This window comes from Mobula hypostoma, chromosome 21 (assembly GCF_963921235.1).
Source record: "Mobula hypostoma chromosome 21, sMobHyp1.1, whole genome shotgun sequence".
Taxonomy (NCBI): domain Eukaryota; kingdom Metazoa; phylum Chordata; class Chondrichthyes; order Myliobatiformes; family Myliobatidae; genus Mobula; species Mobula hypostoma.
In genome coordinates, this window is record NC_086117.1 from 10,375,717 (window position 1) to 10,401,401 (window position 25,685).

At 44.4% G+C, this 25,685-nt stretch overlaps 1 long non-coding RNA gene across 1 annotated transcript in view; it reads right to left on the reverse strand.

The window, feature by feature from the left end:
- Window positions 1-1,646: 1,646 nt before the first annotated feature.
- LOC134360112 (uncharacterized) overlaps window positions 1,647-25,685 on the reverse strand; it is a 119,161-nt gene continuing 95,122 nt past the window's right edge. Inside the window, exon 3 of the long non-coding RNA XR_010021256.1 lies at window positions 1,647-2,262. This is a non-coding gene — a long non-coding RNA (uncharacterized LOC134360112). The remainder of the gene's footprint in view (window positions 2,263-25,685) is intronic.

Consider the following 25,685-nt stretch of genomic DNA (forward strand, 5'->3'; position numbering starts at 1 on the left):
AATGGAGCCTTCAGCCACAGTGCCCCTGATGTTCTATCCCACCTAGCCCCCATGTTCACCCACTGCCTTTTTGAAGGTTCCTAAAACTTACCCTTGGTTGCATCGTTCATCTTTATAACACAGAACCACAAGCATTGACAGGCTCCAAAACCCTGATTAGACCACACTTGGAATATTCTGTTCAGTTCTGGCCGTCTCATTTTGGGAAAAAATGTGGAAGCTTTAGAGAGAACGCAGAGGGGATTTACTAGGATGCCTGGATTGGAAAGCATGTCTTATGAGGATATGTTGAGTGTGCTCGGGCTTTTCTCTTTGGAGCGGGGCGGGGGGGGGGGGCGCTGAGAGGTGACTTGACAGAGGTGTTCAAGATGATAAGAGGTAGTGATAGAGCGGACAGCCAGAGACTTTCCCAGACTGCAAATGGCTAATACGAGAGGGCATATCTTTAAGGTAATTGGAGGAAAGTATAAGGGGATGTCAGAGGTAAGCTGCTTACACAGAGAGTGGTGGGTGTGTGGTTCTTGCTGCCAGGATTAGTGGTAGAGGCAGATACATTAGGGACATTTAAGACCATAGATGATAGAAAAATGGAGGGTTATGTAGGAGGGAAGGTGATCATAGGGCAGGTTAAAAGGTTAGCACAACTTTATAGGCAGAAGGGCCTAAACTGTGCCCTTAATGTTCTATGTTCTATCCCATTAATCATCTAAAAAGTACAGTAATGAATAGCTACAGACCTATGGGCAAGTTCACCAATGGCACATGCATGTATAAACAAGATTAGAGTGCTCATTATTGAACAAAATTAGAGAACACGGTATTATTGAACAAAATTAGAGTGCACAATATAATTGAACACAAAGGATTATTGTGCGAAATTTGAGTGTACGGTATTATTGAACAAAATTAGAGAACATGGTATTGTTGAACAAAATTAGAATACACAATATAACTGAACCAATTAAGAGTGCACAGAATTATGGAACAATAGATGGCACAAGGTTTCTGAAGTCAATATTCCAGCCTGGATAGAAGTCTGGTGCATAGACAATAAACAGCGATGATGAATTAATAGATCTTTATTGAACTGGGGGAGCGGGACCAGATGAGGATGTCGGGAACTGGTGTGGGGAAGTCAGATGTTCACAACTTCTATCAGTGATTCGGATGGGGAATCAGTACACTGGCAAGGAAACTGCCCCTCATGAGCGGTGTGTGGTAGAATCCCAGAGGAGTTGGAGAGAATGTTTGGAGAAATACAATAGGATTAGTGTGGATGGGGTGGATGGGTGCTTTATAGTTGTCACAGACCTGATGCTGTACAGTAGTAGAGAGGTTAGTATAACACTATTACAGTGCCAGTGTTCAGTGTTTGTGGTTCAATTCCCACCACTGTATGTTCTTCCTGTGACTGAGTGAGTTTCCTCCAGGTGCTCCAGTTTCCTTCCACAGTCCAAAAGATGTCAGGGTTGGGATTAGGAAGTTGTGGGCATGCTGTTTTGCCAACAGAAGTGTAGTGAAGGACTTCTGAAGAAATTCAGATTACAGATTCAGATATCATATTCAGATTTATTTATCACATGGATATCGAAACATACAGTGAAATGGGTCACCTCTGTGAACAACCAATACAGCCTAGGGATGTGCTGGGGACAGCCTGCAAATGTTGCCACACTTTCCAACACCAACATACAGTAGCATGCCATAATACTCGACAAAACAACAGGAAAACAAGCCCCTTCCCTCCATCCCAAAGCTAGGTGGCAGTATGGGTTGTAGTGAGGGGCTTTGGGGTGGGGGGTATATAGATAGCTTAAATGAAAGTGCAACAACATGACTTGTGGATGGAAAAAGTTCAATTCCTCAACTTTGCTACAAACTACAGAGAGGCAGAGGATATATAAACGCTATGAGATTGAAAATGGAATCTGGGATTCTTTGTATGTGATCACGAAACGTTAGTGAGTTTAGCAGACAATAGGAAAATAAATGTTATGTTGGCCTTAATTGTAAAAGGCTTTGAGTACAAAGGTAGAGATATCTTTCCCCATTACATAGACCCTCAGTGAGACAACATCCAGGATACTGTGTATTGGTCTTGTGTTCCTACTTAAGGAGGGGAGCAGTTGTGATAGAGAGGGGGTGGTGGAGGTTCACCAGGCTGATTCCTGGGTGGTGAATGTCAAGAGATTAAGTAGACTGAATTTATACCCTGCAGTTAAGACAGGAAATCCTGTGGATCCTCAGTGGGACGGGCAGCATCTGTGGGGAGAGAAGCAGAGTTAACATTCAGGTCAGCCACGGTAGCTTAGCAGTTAGAGTGACAATATTACAGCTTGGGGCCTCACAGTGTGGAGTTCAATGCTGGTGCTGTCTGTCAGAAATCTGTACATCCTTCCCGAGAGCAGAATCAGGTTTAACATCACTGGCGTATGTCATGAAATTTGATGTCATACGGCAGCAGTACATTGGAAAGAAGGAAAAAAAGTAGTGAGGTAGTGTTCATGGGTTCAATGTCCATCCAGAGATCCGATGGCAGAGGGGAAGAGGTCATTCCTGAATTATTGAGTGCGTGCCCTCAGGCTTCTGTACCTCCTCCCTGATGATGAGAGTGATGGTGGTGGCAATGAGAAGAAGGCATCTCCTTGGTGATGGGGGATCGTAATCACGAATGTCGCCTTTTTTCAGGCATCGCTCCTTGAAGGTGTCCTGGATGCCAGGGAGGCTGGTGCCCATGATGGAGTTGACTGAGTTTACAACTTTCTGCAGCTTGTTTCGATCCTGTGCAGTGCCCCCATCCCCAATACCAGACGGTGTTGCAGCCGGTTAGCATGCTCTCCACGGTACATCTGTAAAAATCTGCGAGTGTCTTTGGTGACACACGAAATCTCCTCAAACTCCTAATGAAATGTAGCCGCTGGTGTGCCTTCTTTGTAACCGCATCAGTATGTTGGGCCCAGGACGTTGACATCCAGGAACTTGAAATTGTTCACCCTAAGTTTCTTCCCAGCGCTCCTGTTTCCTTCCAGATTCCAAAGAGTGTCAGCCGGTTAACTGGGCATTGTAAATTGTCCTGTGATTAGGCCGGGGTTTAACAGGTGGGCTGCTGGGTGGAGAGCCTTGTCGGGCCGGGAAGGCCTGTTCTGCACTGTATCCCTGAACAAAATAAATAATACCTGCACTCGCTGAGCTGGTCAAAGCTTGGAACAAGCAACTGATTGTCACCAGCTTGGGTAGCTATCGATCGCCCGGAAGAAACCCACCCGCTCACGGGAAGAAAGTACAAACTTCTTACAGACGGCGCTGGAATTGAACTCCGAACTCTGGTGCCCCGGGCTATGGTAGCGTCGCGCAAACTGCTACGCCATCCTGCCTCGAGAAGGCAGCATCCATCATGAAGGACGCTCAGCATCCAGGAGATGTTCTTTCTCGTTATCACCATCGGGGAGGGGGTACAGGAATTTGAGGATGCACACTCAACATTTTAGAAAAGAAGAACAGCTCCTTCCCCTCACCTCTGTCATCGGGTTTTTGAAAGGCCCATGAACACCGCCTCGCCATTTTGCTTTCTTTCTGCACCATTTATTGATTTTTTATGTATCGCAAACAAGAGGAAATCTGCAGATGCTGGAAATCCGAGCACCACACACAAAATGCTGCAGGAACTCAGCAGGCCGGGCAGCATTTTGTGTGTGTGCGATGTGCTGCTCCCTCAAAGCAAAAAATTTCATGGCATAGGCCAGTGATAATAAACCTGATTCTGATTCTAAAATGTTCTGTAATGTATGGATCTACTTATTTTCAAGCAATGACCCCACCCCTTAGCACTACGTCTCGATCTGTTGTCTATGCATGCACACTGTTCTCTCTCTCGTTGCAATGTGAATACACCAGTTAAAGCCACCTCCCATGGGTGTACTTTTATTTGATCAATATGTAGTTGTGCACAGACGCAACAAATTGGCAAGGAGAATGAATCTGAATATCAGAAAATATCACGAACTGTACTGACGGTTACGGGACGAAACAGTGAGAGTTAAGCAGCACGAGAAAGCCAAACGACCCGCCAGTAACACTGAAACACACGCTGAATTTAAAGTGAAAATATTGTGGCAATAGCTTCATTCAGGAAAGCTGACATATTTAATAGTGCTAATGAAGGCTGGGAGAATTATATCAAGAGGGTTGAACTGTATTTGAATGCAAGCGTCTTTGAGCAAAAGAAAGCCCCTGCACTTCTTAGCTTAACGGGTGCAAGGACACACAGTCTCTTACGCAACCTAGTAACCCTTGAAAAGCCAGCAAGCAAGACTTTCGATGAAATTGTTACAATATTTACAAAATTCCTTGAGCCCTAAACTGCTGGCAATAACTGAGAGATTTAGATTTTACAAAAGGAAACAGTCAAAGATGAATACATTGCAGAACTGCCCAAACTTTCCCAGTACTGAGACCTTAGAGATGAACTTCCTGATGCATTAAGGAACAAGCTTGTATGTGGCATGCATAGTCAAAGCTCTCAAAAGAGGCTACTGTCCAAAAGAGACCTAACCTTAGAACAGGCATTGACCATTTCAATATCATTAGAGACTGCAGCAGAATTACAGAAAGGAAGGTTAGAATGTGAAATGCACAAAATGTTCCTGAATCATGCAAAAAACCAAATACGTTATTGATGTGGCAAATCCTCCCGAGGGAAATGACTGTTGGTTCAAAGAAAAACTCTGCAGAAGGTGCCACAAAGTCACATAGAGAATGTGCAAGGCAGACAAATAGCACATCCGAGTGAAAAGTTTCAAACACAAAACTAAGCAATTGTATAAAGTTACCAAATGTAAAACAGAATCAGACAACATAGAGTCTGACAAAGGTGAACTGCCATGCCTAGAAATGCATAAGTATAACTGAAGCAGATCAAAAAATCATCTGGATCACAATAGATGTGTCTGGCGTAAAACTGAAAATGGAGATGGATACAGTGTCAGCTTTGTCTGTAATTCCAGAGGCTGACTACAACAGACTGTTTTCTAAGATACCAATAGAGAACAGCAATGGACTAAGTGCTCCAAGCTATTCCAGGAACCCAATGTTCCTTTGGTGACATCATCGTGACTGGAAAAAATAATGAAGAGTATCTCCAGAACCTTGGTAAAGTGCTTACCAGGCTGAGTGAGTACGGTCTGTGCACAAAGAGAGAGAAATGTGAGTTTTTCAAGAATGAAATCTCATATTGTGTAACACACTTCAAAGTTGCTGGAGAACACAGCAGGCCAGGCAGCATCTCTAGGAAGAGGTACAGTCGATGTTTCAGGCCGAGACCCTTCGTCAGGACTAACTGAAGGAAGAGCTAGTAAGAGATTTGAAAGTGGGAGGGGGAGGGGGAAATCTGAAAGTGTTGTGTACATGTCATTGACAAGCATGGCTTACATAAGTCACAAGAGAAGACTGAAGCAGTGCTACAGACACCCAAACTGGAAAATGTGTCACAACTTAGGTCATACTTGGGCCTTGTAAACTACTACCACAGGTTTCTCCCAAACATTGCAACAGTGCTGCACCAATTGAATATCCTGTTGCAGAGAGGAGCAAAGTGGGAGAGGTCAGAAAGATGTGAGAGAGCATTCAAGGAAACAAAGAGACCAATAACAGCAAATGAACTGCTCACCCATTATGACCCATCCCTGCCCATCAGACTGGCATGCAATGCATCCCCTTAGGGCACTGGAGCTGTTTTATCATATATCATGAAAGATGGGTCAGAACGCCTGATGCGTTCGCTTCAAGTTCACTGACAAGCACAGAAAGCAACTACAGACAGATCAACCGAGAGGCCCTTAGTCTAGTATGGGGAATAAAGAAGTTCCACCACTACCTCTGACAGACCACCAGCCCTTTGTGTCCATTTCCAATCCCAGGAAGGGAATTCCAGTGATGACTGCCACCTGGTTACAACATTGGGAGCCCACTCTTATGACATAGAGTTCAAGGGTACCAAACAACACAGTAACAATAATTCCTTAAACACAAGGAAATCTGCAGATGCTGGAAATTCAAGCCACACACACAAAATGCTGGTGGAACGCAGCAGGCCAGGCAGCATCTATAGGAAGAAGTACAGTTGACGTTTCGGGCCGGGACCCTTCATCAGGACCCTTAAGTCCTGACGAAGGGTCTCGGCCTGAAACGTTGACTGTATTTCTTCCTATAAACACTAATTCCTTGTCACGTCTTCCACTGTTGGCAACTGATGAAGGGGAGTCTTCATACTGTGACCCAGCAGAGTGTTCTGTACCACATTGGTGGACCAGTTGCTGGTAAGAAATTCAGAAATTCAGGGAGAAACAAGGAATAACTCGACATTGTCAAAAGTCTATGATGTCACCATGCAAGGATGGCCAGCTCATGGTAACCCTATTCTCCAGAGTTCTCAGTGAGATGAGACCAACTGTCGGTATGTCAAAGAACACTGATCTGTGGATCTCGTGTTGTGACTTCCTCTAAACTGTGCACCAGAGTATTAGAAAATCTCTATGAAGGACACCTGGGTACAGTCAAGGTGAAGAGTCTCACTCGGAGGTATGTGTGGTGGCCGGGAATAGATAAACAGATTGAAAAATTGGCCAAAAGCTGTTCGGAATGCCAAAAAGTTCTTAACGCACCTGCAAAGGCACCATTACTCCCATGGGAGTGGTCGTTGTCACAATGGCAAAGAATACATATTGAACCACAACACGAGATCCACACATCAGCATTCTTTGACGTACTGACAGTTGGTCTCATCTTGCTGAGAACTCTGGAAACATAGGGTTACCATGAACTGGCCATCCTTGCATGGTGGTTTCACAGACTTTTGACAAAATTGTGTCATTCCTTTTTTTCCTTTCCCAGTTGCCGGGAACAAATTTTGGAATCTGTTACCGGCAACTGGTCCACCAATGTGTATAGGAACTCTGTTCATGCGGCCACAAATCAAGTACCTGCAGTGGTGTTGGTGAACTGGAATCTGAGATCTCGCATAGACCTCCTGAAAGCAGATCTAGGAGGGAAGGGCAGAATAAACAGTTCAGCCAGCTGCCGAGTGAAACAGCAAGGAGCTTGGAGATTGGACAGGAGGTCCTAGCAAGTGATTACCAAGAAGACAAGTGGACACCCAGTAGGATAGCTACAAGAACTGGACCACTGACATACACAGTGGATGTTGGAGATCAGACATGGAGATGTCATGTGGACCAGATACTGGATGCTCAACCAAAGAACACATCTGAACCGACTGTATCCATCAAAACGGACACACTACAGTCACTGGACTTACCTTTCAGTAATGATGTCTCTGACAGCAACGTGACACCGGAAACAGAGAATCTTGTCTTGGACAAGACACCTACCAATCCTGAGGCCACTCCACAGGTCCAGAGGCACTATTCTGAAAGAAACAGAGTGCCACCCAAAAGACTGAATCTTTAGAAATGCGAAGTTAGTTATGGACTGTTATTAAAAAAGCATGTTTTTTTGGAATATGGGTTTATGAAAGGGAAATTGAATGGTTTGTACATGTACAATTTTATGTTGCATTAATCTAAAGGGGGATCTATTTCCCCAGCACCACATATTGATCTGTTGTGTACGCATGTTCTCTCTGTCTCATTGCAATGTGAATACACCAGTTAAAGCCACCTCCTGCATGCGTGCTTTTATTTAATTGATATGTACTTGCGCACAGACACAGCAGTTGTGATAGGATCTGCTTCCAAAACAAGTTTGTACAGTACTGTGCAAAAGTCTTAGGCACATATACATCTATAGCTGGGGTACCTCAGACATTTGCAGAGTACTGTAGTAATTTTATGTATTGCACTGTACTGCTCTCCTTCTCTGCCACCTGTCCCACACCCCTCTTGTGGCACTCCACCCTCATCATTCCCAACATACTTTGCTCCCGTCAGATTTGCAATCTCGCTCCTGCTCCACGTTGATAAATACAGTACTTTGCAAAAGTCTTGGGCATCCTCGCTATCTATATATGCCCAGACTTTTGCACAGTAATGTACGTGCCTGTAACCTGCTGCCAAGGGTTGTGGTGGACACCAAAGAGACAACAGCAGCATTGAAGAGGCATTTCGACAGGCACGTGAACATGCTGAGAATAGAGCGATATGGATCAAATGCAGACAGCTACACTCAGTGACCACTTTGTTATGTACCTCCTGTATCTAACAAAATGGCCACTGAGTGTATGTTCATGGTCTTCTGCTGCTGTAGCCCATCCACTTCAAGATTTGGCGTGTTGTGCGTTCAGAGATGCTCTTCTGCACACCACTGGTTATTTGAGTTCCTGTCACCTTCCTGCCATCTTGAACCAGTCAGGCCATTCGCCTCTGACCTCTCTCATTAACGAGACATTTTCACCCACAAATCTGCTGCTCACTTTTTTCAGTTTTTCGCAGCATTCTCTGTAAACTCCACAGACTGTTGTGCGTGAAAATCCCAGGAGATCAGCAGTTTCTGAGATACTCAAACCACCCCGTCTGGCACCAATAACCATTCCAAGCATACTTTTACGCATCGCGTTGCTGCCACGTGATTGGCTGATTAGATATTGGCATTAACGAACTGGTGTACAGGTGTACCTAATAAAGTGGCCACAGAGTGTAGATCTAGTTAATTTGGCATCAGGATCGGTACGGACATACTGGGTTCACGAGCCTGTTCGATGTAATGCATTCTAACCCCCTCAGGTAGTGCTTTCCAGTGTCCAACCATCCTCTGTACCTGTGAAAAACAGATGCAGACACAGGGGCAGAATTAGGCCAATTAGCCCATCAAGTCTGCTCTGCCATTCCATCATGGCTAATTGCTTATCCCTGTCAATCCAATTCTCCTGATTCTCCCTGTAATCTCTGACACCCCTACTAATCATGAACCTATCAACCTCCGCTTTAATCGTACGCAATGACTTGGCCTCCACAGCCATCTGTGGCAATGAATTCCACAGGTTCACCATCCTCTCTGGCTAAAGAAATTCCCCTCAGCTCCGTTTTAAAGGCCCGTCTTTGTATTCTGAGTCGGAAATTGTCAGAATCTTGCCAAGTGTTCATTCTATATCCTAACAGGCTTATAAAGATAACGATTAGCTTTATTTGTCACATGTACATTGAAACATCAATGCGTCGCTTACATCAACAAGCAACATAATCTGAGGATGCGCTGGGGGCAGCCTGCAATTGTTGCCATTCTTCCAGTGCCAACGTGGCATTCCCAAGAGTTACTAACCTTTATGGTTATTGGATTTCCTGAGTGTGCCCTCAAGAAAATGAATCTGAGGGTTGTATATATGTACGATGACATATATGTGCAAAACTTTGATAATAAATTCACTTTGAACTTTGAACTTTTGAATGTGGGAGGGAACCGGAGGACCCGGGGAGAACATACAAACTCCTTACAGACAGCGGTGGGAATTGAACCCCGATGGGTGATCACTGGCGCAAGGGTTTGGAGGGGTTTGGTGAACGAGGCACCTTCAGTTGTGCTCTCTGGGTGATGTTCATATTTAGTCCAGACCAGCTAGGTGCGGCAGATTAGCAGCCTGAAGAACAACAGTGATCTAACTGATACTTTGGTGACAGTTCACGACTCCAGTCCTCCAAGAGGACCACAACCTTGTCGTGGTTTGGAGGCTTGCGTGCCTCGATGACCCGGAGAGCTACGTTGGCTGGAGTCCGGGCCTTGTGCTTTGACTCTTGGTGGAGTCGCCCATGCCAAACAGGTCAAAGTGCAGAGGGCAGAGTAAGAGTGGTCCACTGGTCCTCCAGGATCTGGGGGTCAGCTCAGGACTGACCGGTGCTGAGGATGTTCTACGAGTCTGTGGTGGCCAGTGCGATCATGTTTGCTGTTGTGTGCTGGGGCAGCAGGCTGAGGGTAGCAGACACCAACAGAATCAACAAACTCATTCGTAAGGCCAGTGATGTTGTGGGGATGGAACTGGACTCTCTGACGGTGGTGTCTGAAAAGAGGATGCTGTCCAAGTTGCATGCCATCTTGGACAATGTCTCCCATCCACTACATAATGTACTGGTTGGGCACAGGAGTGCATTCAGCCAGAGACTCATTCCACCGAGATGCAACACAGAGCGTCATAGAAAGTCATTCTTGCCTGTGACCATCAAACTTTACAACTCCTCCCTTGGAGGGTCAGACACCCTGAGTCAATAGGCTGGTCCTGGACTTATTTCATAATTTACTGGCATAATTTACATATTACTATTTAACTATTTATGGTTTTATTACTATTTACTATTTATGGTGCAACTGTAACAAAAACCAATTTTCCCCGGGATCGATAAAGTATGACTATGACTATGACTAAAAACAAATTTTTTACAGAAACAGCAATGAAGAATCCTTCTACATCTGAGTGCGACGGTATTCCTGAGTCTCCACCCGGGACTTGTACGACTGACAGTAGTGAAAACTGAGAGGAAGCTACTGACACGATGAAGGAAGCCCTGAACACCACCAGAGATGGAGGGCGTCCATTGGTGCCCTAAACACCAGCAGCATGATGGACGGCAAGTAAATAAATGTTCGGTGTAGACACACGGACAAAGTGCCCTGCTACTGTGCTGTACTCTTCTAAATTCTGAGTTCTAACAAGTGGGCAAGACCCAGGTGAGCCAACATGATAGATAAAAGGGCAGTTAAAACTGTATTAGGCTTCCTTGACTGTCTACGATTGAGAGATTTGCTCAGATTCTGTGTGGAAGTGCCAACTCAATTCGTGTAACACAAAGCTCAACCTCATTACTTTGCGCTCAAGGGTAAGGTACAGTACATCCCTGGATTTTAATTTAACAGCTATTTTTAAGGGTATTCTGTGGAATACTTCACCGTTTCCTGGTTCACAGGTGACTGGAGCAACCCAACTTGCTCAAGAGAGAAAAAAAAATAATTGAGGTTCAATAAAACTTAGTGCTTGGTATTCAGCTCTGTGCCCTAGTTTGCCACTGCAGTGGAGATTTAAGAATTGAATAATATATAGTTTCAAAGCTTTCATTAGTCATACTCTCCAAGTAATGGCTTGCAAACTGCCAGGCATGTGAAACTTCTGGCTGGTAATTTAATCTGGTAATTAGGTGCTGCCTGATGCTTGGTCTGTTGGAGTGAAGCTGTGTGCACGCTGTGCTCATGTATGCACCAATCCTAAGGACTGGAACTGACGCAAGTAAAATGGACATTCTTTCGGGGTTTGGGGCATGCTGGACAAAGGCAGCTCACTTTGGACAAGTGCATGGGACTTATCCAAAGACAGGTGCACTGACCCGATAGCCTTGCTCAGGTGCCACTTACACTTTATGGGACATTTATTACAAGGACTCGCCTTTCTTGAAGCACCTGCATGCAATAAAAAAAATACATGTGTGAGGGCTTTTTAGGGAAATTAATGGTACCTCTCGAGGGACGCATATTTCTAAAGATGTTTATTAAAGTTGAAGTGGTCTCAGGGTTAAAAAGAAAATTAACGTATTGACAGAAGAGATTTTTGTCCCTTTTGCTGACCAAAATTTAAATTAACCCACAACATTCCAGTTCCACATGCCTTTCCGCGGCTGGAAAGGCAGTAACCTGGGCCTCATTAAGCCTACCTTACAATGTTTATAATGTCTAATCGGATTAACGCATATAAATGTTCAGTGTAACCACTATTTCCACTTTAAATTAAGCTTTTGGTTTAGTTACATTTGCCAGGCTCATTCCTTTCTCAGTCCAGCTGACAGCATAACTTCACAGAAAGAGTTAAGAAAGCATTGCATTAACTGGTACCATTAATACAGGCCCAGCAATAAGCCCAGGTGGACTGTGTTAATAACTTTGTTTAAATGATTCCTTTCCTTTGAGAAGCAAAAACCATCTATTAATGCATTCATTAGAGTTTATGGCAAGGTTCTGTTTTTCTCCCATTGACAATAACCAGGCATTGTCAAACCGAACTAATTCACCCCATCTGTCTCCACCGCACTAAAATAGCAAGTGATCAGTTCGCCAGTGATTCCTTCACATCTCTCCAGCTTTCCCTTTAATTACAGTACGACTGTCTTCTTCTGAAGACCACTTTGAATTTCGGGTTTTTCCTTCTTGTTAGCCATTACCGTTTACAGCCCAGAGTCCTCTCCGTTTGCCCCCATTAACGATATCCTTTATATCGGGCCACATTTTTCCCAATCAAAGTTCTCCATCGTTAACAATAACCATGGCTCTGCAAATACCTATCATGCACCCATGATATTTTGGGAGGTGTTTTGTTTTCAAGTCTCACAATGCTTGTGGTAATCAGCTTAATACGGAATTTCTCACCCTGTGCGATAAAATAATGGCCCGGTTTTCTTTTAACCGGCTGAATTTGAATGCAGTTTTGGAAGCAAGTTAATTAGGATTGCTTTTGGTATTCCGTAACATCTCAGCTTAGTTTCAGATCTTGGAACATCATCTGCCTCAGTGGTTCCCAAGCTTTCATATGCCACCACTAACCGAAGGATCTGTGGCCCCTAGGTTGGGAACCCCGAGGTACACCCCCAACAGCATGAAAGAGTTAAAATGTGCGGAAACCTCATCCCATGAAAAGAGAAGAATTGCAACCCTTTACATACCAAAGTGCTTTTCAATATATTTTTTCAAAATGTGCATCTGAAAAAGACTAGTTACTTTCTTCCCTGCGCTGATTTATCACATCAGCAAAAGAAAGAAAACCTGTTAAAAGATTAAGGTCAACATAATAAATTGTGTGTTTTATCTCCACAGGATATGCTTTGGCACAAGGCATGATAACACACATCTTACAGTTCATTATTTGCTCCTCGAGTGGCTATAAACTTTGAAAAGAGAATGAGGGACTGCTCACTGCCACACATAAATCTTCGTAACTAGTAAATGTATGTCAATATTACAAACTTGCTCTTTCAGATATTTCCCTGTTAATTCTTAAATGTTTAAAATTTAAAAGAAACCCTTGCTGTACAACGTGTATTTATCTTTCAGTACAGTAGCAACCCGACACTTTGTATGGTTATGTTTTGGAGACAGGGAGTGGGATTGAACCATCACTGGGCGCATGTTTTGATTAGCCAGTTCAGACAACCAGGTCCAGCAACTGGACAGATTTCATGAAATCGGATTCCACTTGTCTTAGAGACCAGAAGTTGTAAGTGGCACTCCTTTGAAACAGTCACCATTTCAGCCCACTATAAGTTCCGTATGGTGTGTTAATGAATGCCCAATTTTTTAAAAAATTTGTTTTAGACCAGAAGACCACAAAACATAGGAGCAGAATTAAGCCATTCGGCCCATTAAGTCTGCTTTGCCATTCCATCATGGCTGAACTATTAACCCTCTCAACTCCATTCTCCCCATGACCTTTGACACCCTTTATGATCAAGACCCTATCTACCTTGGCTTAAAAAATATTCAGTAACTTTGGCTCCACAGCTGACGGTGGCAATGAATTCACAGATTCACCACCCTCAGGCTAAGGGCATTTCTCCTCATCTGTTCCAAAGGGATGTCCTTCTATTGTAAGGCTGTATGCTCTGGTCCTGCACTCTCCTGCTGTAGGAAGAGTTTTCTTTCCACGTCTGCTCTATCTAGGCTTTTCAAGACTCAGTAGTATTCAATGAGATGTCCCCCTCCCATTCTTCTAAACATAGCAGGTATAGGGCCAGAGCCATCATACGTTAACCCTTTCATTCCCAGAATCATTCTTGTAAACGTCCACTCGGCCCTCTCCACTTTATATGTCATAGTCATAGTCATAGTCATACTTTATTGATCCCGAGGGAAATTGGTTTTCATTACAGTTGCACCAACCAAGAGTAAAGTATAAATATAGCAATATAAAACCATAAATAATTAAATAACAATATGTAAATTATGCCGGGAAATAAGTCCAGGACCAGCCTATTGGCTCAGGGTGTCTGACCCTCCAAGGGAGGAGTTGTAAAGTTTGATGGCCACAGGCAGGAATGACTTCCTATGACGCTCTGTGTTGCATCTCAGTGGAATGAGTCTCTGGCTGAATGTACTCCTGTGCCCAACCAGTACATTACATAGTGGATGGGAGACATTGTCCAAGAGGGCATGCAACTTGGACAGCATCCTCTTTTCAGACACCACCGTCAGAGAATCCAGTTCCATCCCCAAAACATCACTGGCCTTACAAATGAGTTTGTTGATTCTGTTGGTGTCTGCTGCCCTCAGCCTGCTGCCCCAGCACACAACAGCAAACATGATCGCACTGGCCACCACAGACTCGTAGAACATCCTCAGCATCGTCCGGCAGATGTTAAAGGACCTCAGTCTCCTCAGGAAATAGAGTGTTTTATGTATTTTATCCTTCAGTGTTACTTGTATTAATTCACCTCCCAACAGTGACTCACCAATCACTGACACTTACTGGGAGCGTTGCAGAGTAATCACTGACATTTACTGGGAGCATTGTATATGAAGGATCCAAAGCACTGGTGAGGATCCCTACCTCAATCTCTTTGACCCACTATCTCAGGAAGGAGGTACAGGAGCATCAGGTCCAGACTGGGTAACAGCTTCTTCCCTCAGGCTGTGAGACTAATGAATACCCTGTCACCACCAGTCTCGTCACTAGGACTGTTTACTGTTTACCTGTGCTGCACTTTACTAAGTGCATTTAGAGTGACAATTCATTAACTTATTTATAGTATAATATGTGCTCTATGGGATATATGTTTTGTGGGTGCACTGTGGTCCGGGGAGAAGTTGTTTCTTGGACTTGAACAAGCGGGAATGACTTCACTGTCCTCAACACTGAACTGATTTCACAACCTACAACCTCACTTCTGAGAACTCTGCAACTTATGTTCTATTGATTTATCTATCTATCTGTCTATTTATTTATTACAGTATTCTCCTATCTATCCACTTATTTGTTTGTTTGTACTATTTGTCTTCTGAGTACCTTGGTTGTTTGTTAGCTTTTATTTCTTTATTTATTGACGTACAATGCAGAATTGGCCCTTCCAGCCCTTCAAGCTGAGCCACCCAGCAATGCCTGATTTAATCTTAGTCTATCACAGGACTATTTACAATGACCCATTAACCTACCAACCAGTCTAGCTTTGGAGTGTGGGAGGAAGCCGACACACCCGGAGGAAACCCACGTGACCATGGGAAGAACGTACAAACTCCTTACAGGCAGTGGAGGGAATTGAACCCGCGTCGCTGGTATTGTAAAGTGTTGTGCGAACCACTACGTTACCGTGTTTTTCATACATTTTATTGTATTTATTTATTATTCTGTAAATACCTGCAGGAAAATGAATCGCAAGGTGGTGTATGGTGACATACACGTACTTTGACAATAAATTTACTTAGAACTTTGACTTTGACTAGAACACTGGTTCTTCCACCATGGACATTGTCTCCAGTTTTGGGACCCATGTTTATGGTAAGATAAGAAGGACATCTCTCATTAGCGTGACTTTTCACTGTGTGAGAATCTAAGAGGAGGTGACAGGGTTATAAAATTATGGAAATGATCAATTAAAATTGAGGCGGGTAGAACTTCTCCTTGAAGAAGGTGGTGAACCCCATAATTTTCTCCCTGAGAACTTTGTTGAAGATGGATTATTGTGGGAACCTAAGGTAGAAGTAGATAAATTTGTGAAAGATTAGGCAATAGTCATTGGGTATATTTAAAGCAGAGGCTGATAAGTTCTTAATTAGTAAGGATACCACAGGCCACAAGGCATGAAAAGGAACAAGAAGGTAAGTACCTGGATGAGAAGGGTAATGAGGGCTATTGTGCAGGTCTAGGTCAATGGGACGAGGCAGAATAACAGTCCAGCATGGACTAGATGGGCCGAAGGGCCTGTACTGTACTGCTCTATTCTCTATGTCTTATGGTCTAATTTGAGGCTATAGGGAACTGCCAGAGGAAAGGGGACGAGCCCAGGAACAGTTCAGCCATGATCAAAGAGTCAGTGAGAGTCACCGCATGGAATCAGGCCTTTCAGCCCATTGAGTCTCCAACAGCCATCAGCCCCTGAGGTAATCCCACCTTTTTTTTCATTTTCCCCTTTTCCCAGCAACTGCCCCAGATTCTACTGTTCATCTATTCACTAGGGGCAATTAACCTATCATCTGATAGCTGGGACAGGCATAGTATGGAATGGCTGACTCTAGCTCTGATTTTCTTAAAGAACAACAGAATGGCAGGGCACGGGAGTAGACCCCTTGGCCCACAATGCTGCTGCCGAACACAATGTCAATTTAAATCTCTTCTGACTGCAATGCTGGCATTCATTTCTAGAGGTATAGAATGTAAGAGCAGGGATGTGATGTTGAGGCTCTATAAGGCACTCGTGAGACCATATTTGGAGTGTTGTGTGCAGTTTTGGGCTCTTTATTTGAGAATGGATACACTGACATTGGAGAGGGTTCAGAGAAGATTCATGAGAATGATTCCAGGAATGAAAGAGTTACCATATGAGGAACGTCTGGCAGCTCTTGGGCTGTATTCCCTGGAGTTCAGGAGAATGAGGAGGTATCTCATAGAAACATTCCGAATGTTAAAAGGCCTGAACAGATTAGATATGGCAAAGTTATTTCCCATGGTAGGGGAGTCTAGGACAAGAGGGCACGACTTTAGGAATGAAGGACCTCCATTTAGAACAGAGGCGTGGAGAAATTACTTAAGTCAGAGGGTGGTAAATCTGTGGAATTTATTGCCATGAGCGGCTGTGGAGGCCAAGTCATTGGGTGCATTTAAGGCAGAGATAGATAGGTTCTTGATTAGCCAGAGCATCAAAGGGTATGGGGAGAAGGCAGGGGAGTGGGGATGACTGGAAGAATTGGATCAGTCCATGATTGAATGGCAGAGCAGACTCGATGGGCCAAATGGCGTACTTCTGTTCCTATATCTTATGACTGTACATGATCCCAAAAAAAAACAGTCTCTGTAAATTCATTAATCTATCTTACACCTTCCTAAATCCTGCTATTCTATCTGCTTTCACCACCACCCCTGACAGCTTATTCCAGGCACCCACCTCTCTATGTAAAAAACATACCCTGCATGTCACCTTTAAACTTTCCCCCTCTCACCTTTGGGTGATGGGGTGAAGATACTTCCCTACCAAAGAAGGTGTAAGGCACTCATCCCATCTGCTAGCCTGCACGTCACTCTTGGACAAGGTGTAGCACCTGCTTAGCCTCCCCTTCCCCCCTCCCCCACCGGATCAGGGTCACGTGAAGCCCTGGGAGCAGGTGGTGGATGGTCGTACGAGCAGCCGGTGCAGATCACAAGTCCTGGTTATGCGACCACTGACACCAGGCAGACAATCTCTGAAGAGTATTGATAATGGCTGGGGTCACCCGTCTTGTAAGACACTGCCCAGAAGAAGGCAATTGCAAACCACTTCTGTAGAAAAAGTTGCCAAGAACTGTTTTGGTCATGGAAAGACCACGATCACCAGTGTCATACAGCAGGGCATGTAATGAACAAACAAACCTCCCACCTTAAATGCACCTACCCTAGTAACTGGCATTTCTACCATGGGACAAAAAAAAATTCCGAGTGTCTAGAAAAGATTCTGACTATCCATGCTACTTTCTTGGAACAAGAGCAGAAGGATGTTATCAAAGTGTTCCCAGTGACAGGGGACATTAGATACAAAGATGAATAGAATTGGTGCCCTTGGGAGATGAGAAGTTGCAGGGGAATCTGACAGAGGTATTTAAAATTGTGAAAGATAGAAACAGAGTGAAACAAGTCCCATTGAATTGGGGGATATACATTTAATGGCCACTTTATTAGGCAGTACCTCATAAAATGGCCACTGAGTGTGTGTTTGTGGTTTTCTGCTGCTGTAGCCCGTCCACTTCAAGGTTCAACATGCTGTGCAATCAGAGATGCTCTTCTGCACATCACTGTTGTAACGTGTGGTTATTTGAGTTACTGTCACCTTCCTGTCAGCTTGAACCAGTCTGCCCGTTCTCCTCTGAACTCTCTCATTAACAAGGCATTTTCATCCAAAGAATCGCCAGTCACTGGATGTGATAGTTTTTCACACCACTCTCTGTAAACTCTAGAGCCTGTTGTGTGTGAAAATCCTATGGGACCAACAGTTTCTGAGATACTCAAACCACCCCATCTGACACCAACAACCATTCCTTGGTCAAAGTCACTTAGATCACATTTCTTCCCCCATTCTGATGTTTGGTCTGAACAACAACTGAACCTCTTGACCATGTCTTCATACTTTTATATATTGAGTTGCTGCCACACATGATTGGCTGATTATATATTTGTATTAATGCACAGGTGTACCTAATAAAGTGGCCACACAGTGCCGAATGAAGGTGATTAGCAATAGACTTGAATAAAGACATTGTATTGGCCCTGCTCTGTGCCTAGAATGGGAGTGAAGGAGGTAGATTCAATTAAAGGGTTCAAGGGGAGCCATGCTGTGGTGAAAGACCAGGGGAGTGACACTGGCTGGATTGCTCTTAACTAGAGCTAGTACAGGCTCGATGGGTCAAAAGGCCTCCTTTCATGCTGTATCTGTTTATTGCATGTTCAGATTCAGATTTATTTATCACATGTACATTGAAACACACAGTGAAATGCGTCGTTTGCGTTAACAACCAACACACCCGAGGATGTGCTGGGGGCAGCCCGCAAGTGTCCCCACACATTCTGGCACCAACGTAGTGTGCCCACAATACTCAGCAGAACAACACAGAACACAGCAAAACAAAGCATACCAAGCGACAAGGCAACAACAGCAAGACAAGCTCCATTCCTCTCTCCCACCCTCTCACAAACCTACATACGCAATCCTCTAACTCTAACACAGACCGCCTCCTTCAGCTTCCAGCATTCAGAGGACTTGTGGATTTACAAACATTGTGCCTTCCACTACCCAACGGATTCACAGAGATTCGTATACTCGGGGCTCCAGGCCATTGGGTGTTGCATTCTGGATCTTTGCTATCAACGCAGTACTCACAGATAATACCGAGATTCAGGCTTTGAGCTCTGGACTCTCTGATGATGACTGAGCCCAAACACTAGGCCACAGTCTCTGGTCTCGTGATTCGCATATCTAGGAGGTACGATGACGTTTTGATGTACATGTGCTAAATAAATCTGAACTTGAATCTGTTTCACAAAGTAACTTCCTGGATAATTATTGGCCTGAGCACTCCAACTGCACAAGCCAAGATTTAATATTAAAATTTGTTTGTCATGCGTACTTCAAAACATACAGTGAATGCACTGTTTGTGTTAACAACCAACACACCCAAGGGGGCAGACCGCAAGTGTTACCACAAGTTCTGGCGCCAACAAAGCATATCCATAATGTACGGCAAAATAACAAACAGTGTAACCAGGAGCAAGCAACAACAGCAAAAAGAAGCCTTGATCCTTCTTCCCAGACAAACTTCTTCAACCTCAGGATAGGCCTCCAGATCCAGCTTCCAATATACACAGACTTGGGCCTGCAGACCCTGGGCTTTGAACCCCCCAGTGGGCTCACAGAAACTTGCAGACTTGGCTTCATCCAACGGGCCTCAAATTCTGGACTAATGATTCGTCCTTTGGGCCTCGTTCCTCAGCTTCAATCCCAGGACACGCCGATCACTGAACACCAGGCCTCGAAATCCAGAATCGCTGATGGCGGAAACTCAAACGCTAGGCCTTGAACTCCGGTCGCACTGGTTTGTGAACACCGGTGTTCACCATGACTCATTCCTCTGGCCCGCACAGAACTTCCGACTCCAGGACCTGGGGGGGGGAGGCTGTCGTAAGTTCCCACTTCTTTAGGCTGTTACCTGATCAGTGAGGGAAAAGGGGGATGAGGCTTACAGCATCTCGCAACAGTTACAGCAAGAAAGAATGCCATTTGACCCATCGAGCCCCTGCTAGCTTTATAACAGAGCAATCCAGCTGGTCTCACTCCCTCAATGTTTTGCCACAAGCTTGCTCCAGTTTGAAACCGTAATTAAATCAGATTCAAACCTGGGATCTATGTCCACACTATATGATGCATGAACAACCTCTTGCTTAATATTTTCTTTCATCTATTGGCTTTACTTTACTTTTCTGAATTGAACTATTCATTTTTTTGTAACATGCTGTTTTAGAAAACCATAGAACCATAGAAACTACAGCACAGAAACAGGCCCTTTGGCCCTTCTTGGCTGTGCCGAACCATTTTCTGCCTAGTCCCACAGACCTGCACATGGACCATATCCCTCCATACACCTCCCATCCATGTATCTGTCCAATTTATTCTTAAATGTTAAAAAAGAACCCGGATTTACCACCTCGTCTGGCAGCTCATTCCATACTCCCACCGCTCTCTGTGTGAAGAAGCCCCCCCCTAATGTTCCCTTTAAACTTTTCCCCCCTCACCCTTAACCCATGTCCTCTGGTTTTTTTCTCCCCTTGCCTCAGTGGAAAAAGCCTGCTTGCATTCACTCTATCTATACCCATCATAATTTTATATACCTCTATCAAATCTCCCCTCATTCTTCTACGCTCCAGAGAATAAAGTCCTAAGCTATTCAACCTTTCTCTGTAACTGAGTTTCTCAAGTCCCGGCAACATCCTTCTAAACCTTCTCTGCACTCTTTCAACCTTATTTATATCCTTCCTGTAACTTGGTGACCAAAACTGAACACAATACTCCAGATTCGGCCTCACCAATGCCTTATACAACCTCATCATAACATTCCAGCTCTTATACTCAATACTTCGATTAATAAAGGCCAATGTACCAAAAGCTCTCTTTACGACCCTATCTACCTGTGACGACACTTTTAGGGAATTTTGTATCTGTATTCCCAGATCCCTCTGTTCCACTGCACTCCTCAGTGCCTTACCATTAACCCTGTATGTTCTACGTTGGTTTGTCCTTCCAACGTGCAATACCTCACACTTGTCAGTATTAAACTCCATTTTTCCAGCTGGTCCCTCTGCAGGCTCTGAAAACCTTCCTCACTGTATACTACACCTCCAATCTTTGTATCATCAGCAAACTTGCTGATCCAATTTACCACATTATCATCCAGATCATTGATATAGATGACAAATAACAATGGACCCAGCACTGATCCCTGTGGCACACCACTAGTCACAGGCCTCCACTCAGAGAAGCAATTCTCTACCACCACTCTCTGGCTTCTTCCATCGAGCCAATGTCTAATCCAATTTACCACCTCTCCATGTATACCTAGCGACTGAATTTTCCGAACTAACCTCCCATGCGGGACCTTGTCAAAGGCCTTACTGAAGTCCATGTAGACAATATCCACTGCCTTCCCTTCATACACTTTCCTGGTAACCTCCTCGAAAAACTCCAACAGATTGGTCAAACATGACCTACCACGCACAAAGCCATGTTGACTCTCCCTAATAAGCCCCTGTCTATCCAAATGCTTGTAGATTCTGTCTCTTAGTACTCCCTCCAATAACTTACCTACCACTAACGTTAAACTCACCGGCCTATAATTTCCTGGATTACTTTTCGATCCTTTTTTAAACAACGGAACAACATGAGCCACTCTCCAATCCTCCGGCACTTCACCCGTAGACAGCGACATTTTAAATATTTCTGCCAGGGCCCCCGCAATTTCAATACTAGTCTCCTTCAAGGTCCGAGGGAACACTCTGTCAGGTCCCGGGGATTTATCCACTTTAATTTTCCTCAAGACAGCAAGCACCTCCTCCTTTTCAATTTGTACAGTTTCCATGGTCTCACTACTTGATTCCCTCAATTCCAAAGACTTCATGCCAGTTTCCTTAGTAAATACAGACGCAAAAAACCTATTTAAGATCTCCCCCATTTCCTTTGGTTCCGCACAAAGCCGACCACTCTGATCTTCAAGAGGACCAATTTTATCCCTTACAGTCCTTTTGCTCTTAATATACTTGTAAAAGCTCTTTGGATTATCCTTCACTTTGACTGCCAAGGCAACCTCATGTCTTCTTTTAGCCCTCCTGATTTCTTTCTTAAGTATTTTCTTGCACTTCTTATACTCCTCAAGCACCTGATCTACCCCCTGTTTCCTATACATTTCATACAACTCCCTCTTCTTCTTTATCAGAGTTGCAATATCCCTTGAGAACCAAGGTTCCTTATTCCTATTCAATTTGCCTTTAATCGTGACAGGAACATACAAACTCTGCACTCTCAAAATTTCCCTTTGAAGGCTTCCCACCTACCAATCACATCTTTGCCAGAGAACAACCTGTCCCAATCCGCGCTTTTTAGATCCTTTCTCATTTCTTCAAATTTGGCCTTCTTCCAGTTCAGAACCTCAACCCTAGGACCAGATCTATCCTTGTCCATGATCAAATTGAAACTAATGGTGTTATGATCACTGGAACCAAAGTGCTCCTCTACACAGACTTCTGTCACTTGCCCTAATTTGTTACCTAACAGGAGATCCAATATTGCATCCCCTCGAGTTGGTCCCTCTATATATTGATTTAGAAAACTTTCCTGAACACATTTTACAAACTCTAAACCATCTAGACTCCTAACAGTATGGGAGTCCCAATCAATGTATGGAAAATTAAAAATCCCCTACCACCACAACTTTATGTTTCCTGCAGTTGCCTTTTATCTCTCTGCAGATTTGTTCAAAAAAAGTCTACTTGCCGATTGATAACCATGAATAAAATAATTTGTTTTAAAATTGAGCCAATTTTGAGGCAAATTGAGCCAACAAAATCAATTGGATGATGTACAGCTGGCCTTTAGCAGTAATTTGAGACAGTTTTGAAATCATTTGGCTTTTATCAATTGAAATTGTTTTTCATGCGCACAAAATGCTGGAGAAACTGAGCAGGTCAGGCAGTGTCTATGGAGAGGAACAGACGGTCGAGGTTTGGGCTGAGACCCTTCATCGGGACAGCAAAGGGAGGGGGGAGAAGCCAGAGGAGAAGGTGGGGGGAGGGGAAGCGTATAACTGGCAGGTGATGGGTGAAGCCAGGTGGGTGGACGGGAGAGGTGGGGGGGGGGTTGATGTCAGAAGCTGGATGGTGATAGGTGCAAAAGATAGAGGGCTGAAGAAGAAGGAATCTGATAGGGAGAGGACAGGCACCAGAGGGAGTAGGTACGCAGGTGAGGAGAAGAGAAGGGGGAAGTCAGAATGGGGAGAAATTGCCAGAAGTTAGAGAAATCGATGTTCATGCTGTCAGGTTGGAGGCTACCTTGACGTAATATGAGGTGTTGTTCCTCCAGCCTGTGAGCAGCAGGAGAGGAGACCATGGATTGACACTTCGGAACGGGAACGGGGAGTGCAATTAAAATGGTTGGCCACTGGGAAATCCTGCCTGTCACAAAGGTGCTTGACAAAGCAGCTCCCAATCTATGCTGGTTCCCATTGGTGTAGTGGAGGCCGCACCAGGAACACCGGATACAGTAGATGTTTTTTTTTAATACATCATTCAATTAAATCCTTCTTTAATACATCCCAGGTCCCGTTTCTGTAATCTCTCTCTCTGGATTTATTTCTGTTTGTGTAGACTTAAGTGTTCTGTTCAAATTGGGAATGAGAACTTGAGCAAACGTGGATTTGGTTTGCAGGCATTACTGCCATTACTGGCATTGCTGGAATTTTTCAGACAATTGTTCCCATGAGTGCAAATATAGAACTGGTGTTTTTAATTGACCTAAATGACATTTTACATACCAGCTTTTCTTACACATACAGCACTATCTAAAATAGTATTTTGCTTTTAAAACAAAAGGTTGTAACATACACACAGTGGCCACTTTATTAGGTACTTCCTGTATTGCTACTGTTTGTTCATTATGTGCCATGTTGTATGTCGTGGGCGATCCTGGTCTTTCCATCACCCTGATTGTTCCTGGCAAATGTTTCTACTGAAGTGGAAGTGGTTGTCTTCTTCTGGACAGTGTCTTTACAAGACAGGTGACCCCCAGCCATTATCAATACTCTTCAGAGATTGTCCGCCTGGTGTCAGTGGTCGCATAACCAGGACTTGTGATAAGCACCAGCTGCTCATACGGCCACCTGCTGCTGGAGCCCATCCATTTCAAGGTCTGACCTGTTGTGCGTTCTGCACACCTCTGTTGTAATGCCTGGTTGTTTGAGTTACTGTCACATTCCTGTCAGTGTGAACCAGCCTGGTCATTCTCCTCTGACCTCCCTCATTACTGTGGGTGGCGTGGTAGCATAGAGGTTAACCCAACACTTTACAGTACATGAGACCTGGGTTCAATTCCCATACTACCTGTAAGGAGTTTGTACGTTCTCCCCCTGGCCGCGTGGGTTTCCCTCGGGTGCTCCGGTTTTCTCCCTCAGTCCAAAGATGTAGCAGTGGTAGTTTAGTTGGCCATTGTGAATAGGCAAGGATTAAACTGGGGAATTGCTGGGCCTTGTTGCTCAAAGGGCTGCCAGGGCCTATTCAATGCTGTGATCAATAAAAAAAAATTAACAAGGCATTTTCACCCACAGGACTGCCACTCAATGCATGTTTTTTTTTGTTTTCCGCACCATTTTCTGTAAACTCTATATTGTACATGAAAATCCCAGGAGATCAGCAGTTTCTGAGATACTCAAACCACCCCATCTGGCACCAACAGCTATTCTGCGGTCAAAGTCACTTCGATCGCATTTCTTCCCCATTCTGTTGTTTGGTCTGAACAACAACTAAACCTCTTGACCATGTTTGCATGCTTTTATGCATGGAGTTGCTTCCACATGATTGGCTGATTAGATATTTGCATTAACGAGGAGGTGTGCCTAATAAAGTGGCCACTGAATGTAATGTCTTCATTAGGTAATGGGACTGAATCTGGTTAGTAATTGTGGCATTGTTACATTTCCTCAACTGTTAGAACTGCTGCCTATTTGACACATTCACAGTGAGGGTAAATTTGTTGGCTTTGCCCATTAAGAGCTTAGGCCAAACCAGAAGACTGAGGTTGACAGTGTGAACTTACTTCAGGCTTCCAGTGAGAACAGTGAAATAACTAAATCAAATTCAACTATTCTTCCTTACAGCTAAAAGACACACCAGCGCCTCTACGTTCTGACACAATCAGGAAAGCTCACCAACACCCCTACTTTCTGAGGTGGACTGTGTACATCAGTACTCATGGCCTTCTAGAGATGCACAGTAGAGAGCATCCTAACCAGCTGCATCACGGTTTGGTATGGAAACTGCCCTGCGGCAGACAGGAAGGCTCGACAAGGGGCAGTTAAAAACTGCCCAATGTGTCACTGGCACCAGCCTACCCGCCAACAAGGACGTACATACAGAAAGGTGGCGGGAGAAAGGTCAGCAATGTCACTAAGGATCCCACCTGCCCCGCTCTTGGACTGTTCATCCCACTCCCATCGGGGAGGAGGCTACATGGCAGCCACCGGACTCAAAGACAGTTACCTTCCCCAAGCAGTAAGGCTGATCAACACCTAATGCACCCCTCCACACCCCCAGCACCACTACTTTATCATTTCCTGTCAAAGTCACCTGATGTACAGACACACAAAAACAAGAAAGTCTGCAGATGCGGGTCCTGACGAAGGGTCTCGGCCCAAAACGTCGCCTGTTTATTCCTCTCCATGGATGCTGCCCGGCCTGCTGAATTCCTCCAGCATTGTGTGTCCTGCGTCACTTT